General features: G+C 36.6%; 1 long non-coding RNA gene across 1 annotated transcript in view; it reads left to right on the top strand.

Annotated features, from left to right (window-relative positions):
* Nucleotides 1-15913, top strand: part of LOC146768562 (uncharacterized) — a 132222-nt gene that overhangs the window by 96029 nt on the left and 20280 nt on the right. The window lies entirely within an intron of this gene.

Here is a 15913-nt window from a genome sequence, read left to right on the forward strand (position 1 = left end):
TTTGCATGTGGAGAAGCTATGTATTGGTAACACTTGGAGATAATACTGAAGCTGAAAACTAATGTTATAATTCAGCCCTAGCAGTTGTTTACATTTCCAGAGGGCAGTGAAGGAAAATAAACCACACATTCATATCAATGTTCATTATACTATAGTTAGAACAACACAATGGTTAAAGACAATAAGAAGTACATATAATCTATTCTTTTTAGTCTTTTTTTCATCCCCTTGAGTTTATAGTTTTCCCCATAGCTACATATTGGAACAGTGGAGAAGTGAGGTGACAACTCTATCTTCTGTGTAATGTGTCTTTTTAAATTTTTGACTACTTTTTTATTATTATTGTTATTTTATGGTGACCAAGTTTCTTTTATGGCATTGCTGAGATGCCTGTTGCCTTTAGTTGGTGCTGAAGATGTGAAACACTTCAGAAACCAGTTTAAATTCAAAATTAAACTATTGTCTCTGAAAGCATTAGCTCAGGAAGGAACTTAATCAAAATAATGTGGCACTTCCTATTTCTCCACTCTTGCTAAAACTTAAATTGAGAATCTGCTTTCTCAGTGACCTCTCACTTTTCAAAAGCTTACAGCCTCAGTTCCCTGCCTAGCTATCCCACATTACAAGTTATGGCTGGAATGGTTACTTTTGTAGTAAAATATTCTTGAAATGTAAGTATCTTGCTCAATGTTATGTCCAGGGAAGCATGAAAATTGTAATAAGAAAAAGATTTACTTTGTATTCTTCACATTTACAGTTTCAAATTCCAATTACAAAAAAAAGGACATTGCTAAAATATAAACAAATATCAAGTTATCTGCGGTGTCTTGTTTAAGTTTAGTGACAAATTACTTTTTAAAAAATGTATTTTCTCAGCCCTCAGAAGCTTTACTCAGTGGGAAAGAGTAAATACTGAACAAGTTCTTGTGATGCAGACAATTAGAATTGCTTCTGAAAAAGCTTGCCTCTGCTTCTCTCCTTGCTCAACCACACATTTTAATGGAACTGGAGTAATAATCCTGGGGAAGAGAAGAATGAGATTTGAGAATCTTGAAGAGTAGCAGCTTGGCAGTGCAAGTTAGACAAAGCCTGACATTTCTTCTTTCTGTCTCTTCCATGGTCAGTGTGATATAGAATTTACTGGAGAATGCTGAGTATTTTTCTGAATTGTTAAATATGGGTTGCTGTAGATTCCTGAGTTTGATACATACAAACTTTTTCCTTCTGTCCTTCCCTATCCTGAGCTAAGGTACCTGTCCTTACCTGTTCCTTATCTATAATTTCTGCAACTTGCTGTCCCTAAAGAGCATTTTGGCATACACAGCAGAAGCTCTTTGTGGTTTACTGGTGCAGGCAGCGTGTTTTGTGCCTGCAGGATTCTCACTCTTGGCTTTTTTTAACACGTGTAGAACCATTACGTGGGCAGACTTGTCTCCTTTTGATGTTCACAGATTGTCCTCAAGATGATAGCCCCTTTTCACCTGTTGGAAGAAGAGTGTTTGCTTTTCCCAAGAAGCTTTCTTGTAGTTTCTTATCTGAAGGAGCTATCAGGACCTAATTATTCAGAGGAAGAACAGGGAGAACATGGAATTATTGTGAAACAACGTTCTTTTCTTGCACTACTGCTAGCAGTGCAGAATGAATCATAGATTTAGTGAATGCATTTGAGAATTAATGCCAAAAACTGGCAAGAGATGAGATGCGAAAGACTGGTACCAAAGACAGGCAGCCATGGGCACAGTATGTAATTCAGCAGGAACACATCCAGACACACTCCCAGCAGAAATTGCAATGCAGCCTGATGTCACAGGAAAACAAAACTCTTCGAGTGCTGCAATGGATTTATTTAGCCTAGTGACCACAATTAAACATTGTGTTTGTGTATGGGAGAAGGACTCAGCATAAAAAAGCAAATTAAAAACCTGACACAATGTGCAAGGCTCTGAGATATTTTTGGTAATGCAATGTTCAGTCACAACTGCTCTGATTCTAGAAAACGCTTGGTATAAAAGTCAAATAATTATATTTTGTAGGTATTTAAGCTCTTAAAATTTAGGTGAGTTTCAAAATGGGTGTGCTATTCCTTTTCCAAATCAACAAAATACTTCAACTTCCCATTCTTCCAGCCTGAAAGTATCAAATTTGCAGATTCTTGTTGTAGGGTGCAGTAGAGGCCAGAAATATCCAAAAGGATTTCTGGTTTTGTGTAACTTCAAAGAATTAATAGTTTATCCAGTTTGTAATTATTTTTTTCCCCACAAAAATTTCAATGATTCATGGCAAATAACTCAACAAACATTTCTATTGATACATAATTTTTACCAAAAAAAAAAAAAAATCCCAACAAAACACAACAAACTTCTGATGGTTATATTGAACATGTAATATATTGCTTTTCAATTTGAAACATCACAAAGTTTCCTCTCTCGGAAGATTATATTTTTCAATCAATATGAAACAGGTTCATAATGACTTCTTTCTCTTTCATTTAGCATGTGTCTTCATGGGCAAAATTACTGCATGTGGAATTGCATGCCCACATAAACAAGCAGGAAGTGTTCTGTAATAGGACATTGGTAAAATTTGACTAACAGCATGTGCATTCTTGTCTGTGCAGTTTTGTTTTATGGCTAGGGTAGGTATTTGGGACCTTGTAAGTAATAAAACTCCTACGGAGATCCCCAAACTAGTTCCTTGCTTAAAGGGCAGGGAGGCTTTTGCAGACAGCCTAAGCTTCTTGTTCTCTCCAAGCATTCCCGACTTGTTAGAGATGCTCTGACATTTCTGGTGTTTTAGAAGAGAATATGTGTTGCCGCCCTGGCAGCAGAGTGAAGCTGGGCTAATGATGCCCAGGTATTATTATTTTTGATACACTGGGAAAGGCAAGTGAGGGAAGGAAAATGCCTGATAGTCTCCAAAGCCTTGAGTCCTTTTTTCTGGCACTGCTGAAGAGAGCTCTGGGAGTGCCTTGGGGCTGGGGAGGAAGGGCAGCACGATGGGGGAACAGAAGAGAGTCTTGCACACCAAAGAGGGTTTTCTTTGCCAAACAGCCATGCACCTGCAAGGCTCCTTGCCTCTGTGAGCCTGCCTTGGACTGGGAAAATGTAGGTGAGGAGAAGGCACGAGGCAGCAGCACTGCTGGGATGTTTTCATCTCCATCTGCTGTCAGCCTGGGGGAGTCCAGAGCATCCCTCTGGCTGCCCTGGGACCCTGGCAGGGGTCAGGAACCCCCTGGACAGAGCCCCCAGAGACACTGGCTGTGATCTCTGTCCATGGAAAAGAGTTTTCAATCTTACAGGATCAATTACAATCTCTGAGTGTTTGATATAAGTAATAATTAAGTGTGGCACAGGTGCAAAAGTAAAATTTTAGGATTCTAGATTAGGGGTTCAAAGGGGACAAGCTGGAGGAAATTGGGTGTGCCTTGTCCTTTTTCTCCTTCTTCATGCCCCCCATGTTTCACTGTGGTGTTGGCATTTTTCTGTTGGTTCAGGCTGGGGACACACTGTCCAACGTAGGTGACAGATATTGGCACGTTATTGTAAATCCAGCCCAGGCAGTTTCTGGTATTTAATGTTTGTAACATCCCACTGAGGGCAGAGCCCCACACGCTGCCCTGCAGGACAGAGCTGGGCAGGGCAGCAGAACATGTGAGAGATAAACAGAATAAACAACCTGGAAACCAGCACAGACCAATTATGGCTTCTGCTTTGGCAGGGGGCTGACAGACAGAGACTTTTACAATCTCAGAATCATCAATACCAAAGATTCTGACAGCCAGCTGCAGACTGTGGTGCCATCAGAGCACTGGTGTGGAGGCAGGAGCTCTCACCTGGGGCAGTGATGCTCCACGCTCTGGGTATTGGATATTCTACTGGCAAGGATGTGTTGTTCTGTTCTTTTGTCTCTACACTGGCAAAACAACCTCTTGAAACCATTCTCCCCTGTGGATGTCTTACTTGCTATTCAACTCTCTGTGCTATTGAGAACATTTGTACCTTTAGGCCTGCAAGAAAAATCTACTGGTTTTGGGGTTTGGTTGCCTTTAGTGATGTTTTCAACCTCTAAGAAATGTGTGGGGAGAGAGAAAAAATCACATCTGTGTCGTGTAGCGAGGCTCGGGTCTTATATTCTAGGAAGCTTTGAGGAGGAGCATAATAGGCTGATTTTTGTATGTGCATGGAATTGGGAATGTCACAATGTTTTCTTGCAACATGAAATGTGGTTCATTAAAATATTTCTCGATGCTTTTATTTTTCCTGTGACAATGATGTGATGGAGCTCACCTCCCAGGCACAATAAAGAGGGATCAAAACAGTAAGTGCTACAAAAATAAATGCAAATAAATTAGAGGACAAAATAGCTTTTAGTAGCCTGGAATTTTATGTCAAATAGGTTTGACAGGGTATTGAACAAACTAAATTGCTGGTATGAGCTGGAATGAGGTTTTGAGTCCCATTTTTTTTTTGTTCTTTAGCTGTGGCTCTAGTGTAATTTGCTTTTTTATGCTGAAAAAGGAGTTTGAGTCCTTTTTCATGTAAAAAAATTACCATGCTACAGCAGAAAATAAGAAAAAGGAAAGCATTTTTGAGCAATCTTATATCACTGTAGTGGTGATGGTCAAGTATGTACTGTTTTGAAGTTTAATAGTATTGCTGTCCTGTGTAGGTGTCCTCACAATAACCTCAGATAACTACTGCTTGTTTTGGAGGGGGCAAGAGGGGAGGATTTCTTGATTTTATTTTGTGTAATTTCAAAATGTCATATACATTATGTTATGAGGTTGAACTTTAGGTTGATTTGCATTAGTATTACACAGGATTAAATTTCTTAATGCAAATAAAGGTCCAGCTTTAAAATTCACCCTGGTACACTTAAAAAAAAAAAAAATTGGCTTTAAAATTCAGCCTGGTTTCTACTTAAACCATATGGGTTTTTTTATAAGATAATTTTTTTAATCTGGAGATACATTAACTATCTCTAAAACATGCATCTCCCTGTTGTGAACCAATAGGCATCGCACATTTCTAAGATGTCTCTCCACAGAGCAGTGGTGCAAATATGCCAACATTTAAAAGTTAAATACAAATGGATCCAGATGAAAGCCAATCACAGAGGTCCCCATCTGTCAAATATCTGTGTACTTAACTTTTTGCACATAATATTAACAGGGAAGTTAACTGGATTATTTATGTAAAATTAAGCACATATGCTAAAGCCCATTTGTGTCATTTCCTTCTCTCTAAGGATGTGAAAATGAATATTCATAAACTTTGCAGAGGAGTTTTGCAAAGATGTCTATATGTAGGCAGGTGCTTAATTTTTAAGGTCTTGTAGAGTCAAAGTATTTGTGTCTATGAAATGTAAACACGTGCAGAAGACTTGGCAGAATCAGTCCAGGTGTCTAAGCAGGTGTATTTATAGTATCAAACCACACTGGTTTATTCAGAATAAAGCCATTATTTGAGAGACTTTTCAAGCTGAAAAGGCTCTGGGAATTTGAAAAGGCAATGAAGTTCCGAGTATTATTAAAAGAAAAATAGTCTTGTACCAACTTCCTATTAATTTTAATTGTATTACACCTCATTTTTAATTCAGATGAGCTCAACTCATCACTGTCTGTAAATCCATAGGGTGTTTATTTTCACTCATATTTTCTCCCATGAAATGTATTATTAGCACATCATATTTGAGTCTTTGCTTATTGCAGATAAGTCTGTTTTCCATTCAGAGATAATTTAATATTCAAATAGTGTATACTTGAGCAATGTGATTTAATTCTGCAGCTTGTTTGTGTTTGAAAGGCTAATGTTTTCCAAACCACAATTTAGGGGTGCATGTACCAAGGCAAATTACAGTTTCCCAAGTGAGTCAAGCTGTGTAAATTGTCAGCATACATTGACATGCAAAGGAAAATTCTGAGCTGTTATAAGGCAGGTCTCTAGATAAGAGTAGGGAAACAAGCAAATCAAGAGAAATAGGAATTTCCCTAGCAGGAATTCCCTACAGAGCAGGTAAAATTGCAAGAACTGTGTAAATCACTGCAGAGAGAATGGAAAAAACCAGTTTGTAGTTATTTACCCTGATAACTTTTCCCTCATTCAAAAAAAAAGAAATTCCATAAGGCTTCTGTTTTAAGGGAAGATGTTGGCACTTAGGTCCCTGCCATCACTTATCCAGATCCATTCAGCTCCTCTCTGCCAATGCAGACAACACTGTGCATATATAATCTGGCTTTTCTCTGGCAGAGGTGGTTCTAATATTTTACCAGGTATTTCTGTGGGAGTGGTAAATGGGTATTTAGTCAAAAACACCTTTCTTTGATGGACACAAAAAAAGACCATTAGGGCACTTCACTCCAAATACTCATTGGGTCCTGGAAAATACTGGGGTCAATCCAATTTGTAAGGCACTGGTGTGTTTGCAAGGGACTTGGCATCAACCAAAACTAACATAAATAACCCTGTAATGTTACAGCATGTTGGCACAGTAGAAATTGGGTCAGCTTTAGAAAATGTAAGTATGGTACAGAAACTATGCTGGGCTTGAGTGATGTATTCTTGATATTCAATGGTAAAGAACTGTGGTCCAGTTTGTAGTTAAACTAGTAGTTTCAGGGATTTCTAACCATGAACTGTCTCAGTTAGGATCTTTCACTTGTTTATCAGTTATTTTGTTGAGAGATTCTTAGAAACAACCCCTGGCAATGCAATGCACCTTTATGAAGCTGGTGTAGATTTTCTGGCACCTTGTGCTATCACTTTGATTCTGCAGGTTCTTATCTGCTTACACAAGGCTGGCAGAGTGTAGGGTAATCAATTATTATCATACTACTTCTCAGTCAAAACTATTTTACTACATGCTGTCAGTTGCTTTCAAAAGTGGAAAAGATGATGGTCAGCAGCATTTGGAAGCTGATAATTGTTGGACATTAGAACTAGCAGAGGACGGCAGGACATTTTCCAGCAATATTTATTTGAATTTCCACTTTTTGTGTTTCTACTCCATTCTTTCTTCCTGTGAACATTTCAGCAGTGGACCCAGACCACATGGAAACTGGATTTCTGGTGTATCTTCTAAGATCATTGTTGTCAAAGGGAAATTCTGTTGGAATTTTTAAAAAAGAATTGTTGAGGGCTAGGAATTACAACGGTGAGGTGTACACCTTACTTGTTTGGCTACTTTAAAAAAAAACAAAAGCAAAAATCTCAAACCAGAAAAAAAAACCAACAACACCAAAAAAACAACCAAAGAAAAAAAACCAACTCAAAACCAACCTAAGACCAAACACAATGAAAACAAAAAAAACAAAAAAAAACCAAAAAAAAAGGCAAAACTACACACACACACAAATGAAAACAAACCAAACCAACCAAACCAAAAAACCCAAACCAAACAAAGACACAACCGAACCCCAAAAAACCCCTTTCCCCCCCCACCCCCAGCCCTTGCAAGCACATTAAATTTAAATGTTGGGCACCTCTCTGTATCCCTGGGTGTCAAAATACCTCTGACTATGGCTAGAAAAATAGAAACCTCAGACACCATAGACTTGCACTCTGATTTCAAAGAAACTTTCTGTAACCCTTTGTTGATTTAATACATGTATGAAATTCTGATTGTAAGTAAATAATAAAATTTTAATCTACATCTACTGGAGAAGTTGATTTTGCCTTTCTCTATTGTATGGATTGACCCTCCGGGGAATGTTTATTTCTTACAGATTTGCTGTAGCTTGAAATCATGGAGTTTTGTGTCTCTTGTTTTCTCATTGCCTTCCACTCATTCAGGGCTCACCTGTAAAGTTATAACTCCTAGGGTGAGATCTGACATGGGTCTAAGCTGGAGAAATCCATACAGCAATTTTGTTTTCTGTAGTTTAAATATGAGTCTGACTAGATCAATTCTGTTCCTTGATAATAGATTTCTGCAGTGATGGGCCCAAGGAGAAGTGAAATTTCATCATTTACTCCATGTTGTGTGCAAAATTACCTGGCCTGTATCTTCAGGTGATTTCTGGCTGTTGCTTGTGCCATGTCCTCCCATCCCTCCCAGCTTTTTGTATCACACTATCCAACTTTAATGTCAATTCTCTCTGTTATCTTTCCAGGTCAAACTTAGTTGGATCTTGAAAAGGCAGAGACGTTGATAAGTCTCTGAAATAATTTGGATTTCTGCTGATCATATTCCCTCTTGTGATGAGGCTACAGTTTAATCTTTACAGAAAGATGTTGCCTAGACTTTCCTGTTCAGGGAACTGTGTTTCCTGTACAGAACCACAGTTTTCTGCAAATTCAGTAAATGTAGCTGTAACCACAATGTAGTCTTGCTATCACATTTCAATTTCATGTGACCTTCACAGAGAGTTTATCATAGTGAACTCTATCACTTTGGAAATGCTTCTTGATGTGAGTCATTCATAACATGCATACCTGCACAAAAACTGCCACTCCCTGTATGCTTCATTATTTCCTAACATATTAAAATGTCCAAATTTGACATGGAAAAAAAAAAAAAAGCCAGAATGAAAAGAAAATATCTCCCTGAATTACAGACTTCAAAGAAAATCCTACCTCCATTGGCATTAGTTGAATTTCTGCTTTTCCAGATGCATCATAATTCTATTCTGAATTATGCAAGTGCTTCAACTCAACAATTTATTTTTTTCATTCCATCTTTTTTTTTTTTTAACGTGGATTCCTATATCTATTTTAACAGAGTTATGAGTTTACTCTCAGAGTATATTTAAAACATTTTTTGGCTCTTTCTGCTGACCCCTTTCTTGCTTCGTTGTCTTATCAAAGTTTCTGAAATCAAATGCATTAACCCTTTGTTGCCTACAGTCCTGCCATCCATAAGAGTAAACTTAAATCTTCCTCAGGAGAGAAAAAGAATAGGAAGCTGTTTCAGTCAGCTTTGTATTGTTTATATTGCATAAACACACAGATTTCTAACATTAAGAAAAATCAGAGAACAGAACTGTATACCAGAGTCTCCCAGCCAAGGAAGGGAACATATTCTTACATGAGAAACCTAAGGAGAATCTAGCTTGTGCAAATTCCTAAATATCACAAATACTTTTCTGAAATGTTTGTGTGCATATTAGGGAAGTTTCTGTGTTACTGGAGACCACTGAAGATTAGACCTAAGAAAAGAAAAGAGAGGATATGTGATTACTTAAAATAGGATCCAGGTTTTTTCTGAGTAATTTCTACTGTGGTTTGTACTGTAGCAGTGATACTTGCTGAAGAGTAAAATGAAGGTTTAGAAATATTTGGGATGCTATTGAAAACTTTGTCACTGAATATATATATATATATATATATATATTTTAGATGGATTATGGGCAGTCCAGGAGGATGGAAATTGTCAGGTTTTGAGGAATGCTGGAATTACAGGGGAATGTGGCAGAGTGACTTAAGGTACACTATAGGAAGGAACTCTTTGGTCCTTTGCTAAGCAATCAGCCCCAAGTTTGCAGGGAGGGTTTTTTGGAGGAAGCTGGGGTGGGTGCATGCACAGTGCTGTCCATCCCTCACCAAATAAATCCCTGTGGGGGTACATCCAGTGCATTGAGGAGTGAGCACACAGCTGCTGTGAGTATCCCATAGCAATGCTCACCCCAACCAGCTGGACAAAATTCCTGCCTGAGTGGAAGCACAGCCCAAGCAGCTCTAAAGGCTCCTTCCCCTCCACTGTATCTAGGATCTGTGCAAAATCTGCCTTGGTTTGCTTGGGTAAATGATTTTCCTTCAAACTCACTCTCTCAAATATTTAACTTGAAGAACTCTTTTAATTTTGCTCTCTGTCTCCCACTTTCTGATTCACAATGTGCTTGCAGCCACTTATTGTGGTAAGTTTAACTAAAGGAATGTATGGCTGTTACTCATTTGCCTTTGTACAAAAAGTATTTAGGATGCACATCCTTAATTACTAATTTTTTTTTTTCATCTGGAATCTTGTGGTAATGATAGTTTTGAGGTGGGAGATGTTAATCCCTTTGTTGAAATCAGCCATATGCTCTTTTCCTCTGATTATAATTACTTTCTTTTTATAAATCACCACAATGTTATGAATGTGCATTGGTGGGGGAATTTGCACTTTGGCTGGCAGGGAAAAATGCTGCAGGTGTGAACTGTGATTTGTAATAATCTTTATAAGAGCTGTCTGATTTCTTTTTGACAGTTTTTCATCAAAGCTGTGCTCTTATTGAAGTTGAAATGTTAGCAGAAATGAATTATTCTGACAAACTTTGAAAGGAAAAAAGTTGAAACATTAACTTTTGACAACTGATTTATTTTCTCTTGACTTGAACTTTTAGTATTAGCTATCGGTACACTTAATATCATATGCACAAAAAAATGCATTTAAGCTTTTGTTCATTTGTTCTAATCCCTTTCTCTGCTCTAAGACAACTTTACGTAAAACTTTGTCATTCCTGAAAGATGTCCCCCAAACCATTCCTTAAAGTGTTCAAGTCTTTTACCTCTGCGTGTGATCTATTCTATTATTTTCAGAATTTTTTGCGATTTGGAGCAAAAATAAGTGTTCAGTGTTAAATTTTAAAGTAGAGAAGGCCTAGAGAAGTTTCAGTTGTAGGCCAGCTGAAGAACATCTTGCCTTTTGGGCAGCAATGCCTTCATGCTGTGCAAGCTGAGTAGAGCCAGATTTTCTATGATTTACTACAGTCTGTAAAGGTCTTGGGTTTTGCTGCATGACTAGAAAAAATCCAAACAAACACAGATTTTTTTCTAGGAGAAAAAGATGCCTTTGTTTTGTGGAGCTCTTCTTTGTCAAAATTAGTCTCATTTATATGTGTAAAATTATCACTGAAGTATTACTAGGCTTTCAAAAGTTTGATTCAGGATTTAGGTTCTGGTTTTCTCCAGTAAGGTATAAGGTTAAGTGTGCATTTCAGCATTTCCTGTGATTTTCTTGCTGCCTTTAATCTCCTAATTACACTGTTGTCTTCTGCCTGGCTCATGTTAATATGCTTCATTTCCCTGTTGTCATCCTTTGTGCTGCTTTGCACAGCATTCCTGAGATTATTCCTTTTGAAATCACTGAAATTGGTTTGATTTGGTTTTTCCATTCACGAAGAGTTCTGATTAGACAAACAGTCACCATCAGAACTTCGACTTGCACAATTGCAGCTCCAGGAATTCTGGTTATTGACAGATTCAGGGGTCTGAACCTTGCAGAATTCAGCCTTGCAGATTCACAGGTCTCCTCAAATTCTGGGAGTGTGCTGGAGACTCCACCCAGGGTGTGGAGTGAGTAAAAAGAAACCTTTGATTCATGAAATTTTTCACTGTAGCTTAAATTCAGAGCCTCCAGTGAGCCAATGTGAAAATGTAGGAGGAAAATAATGGCACAAAAACATGAAATCCGTGGGGCTGCTTTCTGCCTGGTGGAACAAGGCTGCAGGGTTTCTTTCACACAGAAATTTTCCTCTGTGTGTGATGACAGATCCACTGTGGGGCAAGCACATGGACACGGATTAAAAAGTACCTGGTGCATTCTAAATTGGCTGATTCCTTCAAAATTTGTTATATATCAATCAGTCATAAGTGGCTTCTCAGGCTTCATCCCTCTGAGCTGATAATAAACGTGTTTCTTTATGCTGCCTAAGGTGAATCAGTGCATCATCCTGAAGACTTTAAAAAATAAATTAATGGCTGATTTTCTGTAGTCTTCTAGGCAATTTTTCTAAGGCCTAATATTTAGCATTTTACAAATGTTGTGGAACAACCTTTACCCCTACATCTGCTTGCATGTCTGGCAGACTGCAAGGTGATTAAATCTAGATTGGCTAGCTTGCTGCATATAGGATGTAAATTCCTGTACACTCCTACTTTTAAATAAAGTAAATGTTGGTTACTTGGAAGGATTCAGGGGAAAAACAACAAAAACAAGTGATGTCAGAATGAAGTTCACCAAAACCAAAAGATTGTGGTTGTTTTCAATTTTAAGCCATAGAAAAGAATTTAATATATGGAAATTTGTTTTTAATAACTCTGCTTCATTTTCTAAGGCAAAAATTAAATCATACAGCATTTCAGAGTATGCACATGTAGTAACAGACATGATTACATGATTTTGTAGTTTTTTATTGAAAATAGATAGCATTTTTAAGGCTGTTGAAGGGCTCTAGGCTATATTTAAAATCAGAATTAATGCACATTCTAATCCCCAGCATGCCTTTGAAAATATCAAACAGCATTTATTAAGTGGAGAAATAGAAACATGAGGTCACATTTCTCATTCATAACAGATACAAATTGGGAAAACAATTTTTGACCATAAACAGAGGAAACAGTTATATTTCTGTTTTCACTCTACCTAAGATTAGGCTAACTTTTCCTGATGAAAAACTTCTATTTAGGAAGAAAAAATGATTGAATTAATTCAGATTTATAGGGCATGCATCACTCTATCCCAGGTGCTGCTGAAGAATGATGAAGATAATTGCTTTGACTTGATCATTTGCCTTTTTAGCACAAATGATATTATGTTTAGTAGTAAATCAAGATGACCTGGCATTTATGTATTCAGATTGAACAGATGAAAGCAATGCAATGAGGTCATGGCAAAACCTCATTTTGATTAGCGTGCAATGAAACCTTTTTCTGGAAGGGGAAAAAATTGCAACAAAATTGAAATGTCCTTTATTTTATTTTTTTTTTCAACAAAATAAAACTAAGTGTATTTGAACTTATCTATTATAGGAGCTCTAACTGGATATGTTCTGCTTGTTATGGCTGAGTATTAGCCCTGAATATTTCTGTTTTATTTGGTGCTATTAGGAGACAGCTATGCTGGTGATCAGTAAAGGAGAAAATGCTCTCTGTTCATAAATTCATTATTTTGTGTGTTAAATTTTTACACAGAAATATTAATTGAAGCTTAATGTAATGAAGCAGAAATATAAAAATGGAAATAATAGTTTGTTGAGCATATTTAGAAGTGCGTTTGTTTTGGGTAATCTCTAAATTTGTGCATCTGTTCTGATTTCAAACAAATCCAATTTTGAAATGTTGTAATACCTGCAAGTGTAGTTCCCAAACACTCCAGTTCATTTTCTTGTCACTGCAGGAGACATTTGTTATTGGCAATCTCAGAGGAAAGCTATAGTCTTGAGAGGGAAATGAAAAAGGTAATTTTCATTAAAATACAACAACTAACTTGCATAAAAATTTGATACTACAGCCAATTCAGCCATGTAAATAAAGCAGATGTTTTCTTGTGATAAAACCAGGAAAAACATGGCAGAGAATTAAAAGAACTGACTTTTTATGCTTGCTTGAATGATTATGCAGACTGCAGGCCAGTGAAATAACAGATCTAGAGCACATTCTTGCTAATTCTTCAACATCTCCCTCTGTACTGGGATTTCTGAATGGGCTGAACCCATGACAGGCAGCTCATCTCTCATTTTACAAATGATGATCCATGTGCAGGCAATGACAGAATTAATTCCATCAGAAATGTGACCAGTGGCAGGAGATGTTCAAAAATCACTTTTAGCAAACTTTTGGATGACATTTAAAAATCTAAAGACTTTTGATTTCAGGAGGTTGGCCTTTTGATGAAAAAAAAAAAAAAATCAGTGAGGGCAGATGTTTTTCAAAATGTATTACATTGTTCTGAGAAAGACAGGCATTTTGGAAATTTTCTCAAAAATGATGACTAGGTTTCCCACCCCCCCACCCCCTGATATATTTTTTGAAAATAAAAGCAGTGGCTAGGAGTAGGAATAATTGGAAGTCAGTCTAAGACTGAATTTAAAATACTTTTTGTTCCACCAGCAACAGCAATAACAGGTGCTCAGTAACACATTTATTTTTGGCATAAATGAATTTAGAAAAACTGATTGCACATATGACCAGTGAAAAGGAAAAAAAATGAGCAGGATAAGTTTGTTTTCACTTTTAGAAAAAATGGAAATGGAAGGATTATTTAACCCCTAACACTGTTACCGATAGAATACATTTTATCAGATTATTCTCTTGTGTAAATATGATAAAGATTAGCCTGTAAAGATAATATTTTATTATGGGTTTAAAGGGTCCTTCAGATATAAGTAAAATCAAGGGTTTATGGATTTCTCTGAAAGCTTACAAAACACTTCCCATCATCAATATCAATACATTTTGAAGCATTCCAGGTCTCTTTTAAGTGGATATTTTCAAATGTGGGGATAGTATTTTTAGCTCTGACCACCAAGTATGACCTTTCAAAATCCATTTCCCTTGGAGAGCAGCAAGGGGAGGCTGAAAACACAAAAATGTCTGTGAAAGAGAAAACTTTGAGGGTATTTTGGAGCATGACCTTGTTTTGCTGAGACTTGGTGTGGCAGCTGTGTTTTCCATTTTCTGTCTTCTTTACATAAAGGCCATATGAAATGATGCCTTAAGTTTTACCTTAACAATTAGTTGTTAGTCACTTGATGATATTAAATTTGAAAATTTTACCATGCTAAATGCCATTTTTAATGTTTATATATCTTGTTCCTTTCTTATTTACCACTTTTTTTTCTTTCATTGAACAAATGGTTGAAAAGGCTCTAATTATTAGGGATACGAATAGAAAAACAAATACTTATTTTGGAATAGTTCTTTAGAATTCCTATTTTATTCTGATTTATAAGAAGGTGACACCAACACTATGAAATAAAAATTTCCAGTTCTTTGATACAGATTAGTTCTTTCTACTTTTAAATATTTTCTTAAAAAGTGTAAGACAGTCCCAAATACTCAGTCTTGAGAGCTCTTTCTGAACCATAGTTATCCCTGAATAAGCCAATTTCTAGACAAACTAGGAGATCTCTGGGAGTAAAAGCGGTTCATGCCTCTAGAGAATGTTAAATAAAAGGCTTTGGGAAAAAAACAGGAGACAAATAATATTCAATCATAGCAGATAAAGGAGAGATTAGTGGTATTTAATGAAATATGTGAAGTATATGCAATTATCTTTGAAAGAGCCTTTTCGTTGAAGCAGATCAAGGGCAAAATATTGCCTTTGGATGTCAGCATGTAAAAAGAATTTCTGCAAATTGAAATAAACATGGTTGCTATTAAAGTCTGAATTTAATTTTTCCTTAATGCATTTTTTTAAGTTATGTAGGTATTTTTTTTTTTTACCAGCAATGGAACTAAGTAGTGGGTGAAATTGGGTTTTTTTGGTGTTTTGTTTTGGTGTGTGCTTTCTGAGTACAGTGTAAAAATGGCACAGAGGAGGTAAAAAAATAACATCTATTTGATACAGGGGTTTGAAAAGAGTTTTAGAATTGAGTGTTTTTTCATGTATGGAATATTTTATCCCTGTCTTGCCATATACACCACTGAAATGTGATTATTGAAAAATCTGTATCTTAAAATGCATAATAATCAACAACAATAACAATAAAAACCCCACAAGTGTATTTTATGGCTACTTCTTATTGCTTTATTTTTATTTATATGGGACTAAAATATGTAGACTGTATTTTTATGTATGTTATATATAAAATAATAAATTATTTTCCTTTCAGATACAGCAATTCTCACTTAAAATTGTGCATATCTATTTATCTCTTTTCCACCTGCTACTGGAGCTCCAGCTAAAGTTCTGATACTCCTGTCTCTTAAAACATCAGTCACTCTTTTGGAATAAAACATAATTACTTTTAGCAGTCTTGCTTTTCTCTGCCAGCATTAAGAGGTGCAAGTGGCAATAGCTGCATATTAATGCCTTTATTGTGAATAAGACATTTGGATACTCTTTCTTTGCCATGGCAACATATTGCCCTTTAATGGTACAATTGGCTGCTGTCAGTAAGGGAGAGTCATACCCATAAATTATCGAGGCATAGTGCTCCTGTCACCCAGAGGGCTGAGGGGAACTGGAGGAAAATAACAACAGTGATGCCTAG

This window comes from Lonchura striata, chromosome 1, assembly GCF_050655825.1.
Source record: "Lonchura striata isolate lonStrDom1 chromosome 1, ASM5065582v1, whole genome shotgun sequence".
In the NCBI taxonomy this organism is placed as follows: domain Eukaryota; kingdom Metazoa; phylum Chordata; class Aves; order Passeriformes; family Estrildidae; genus Lonchura; species Lonchura striata.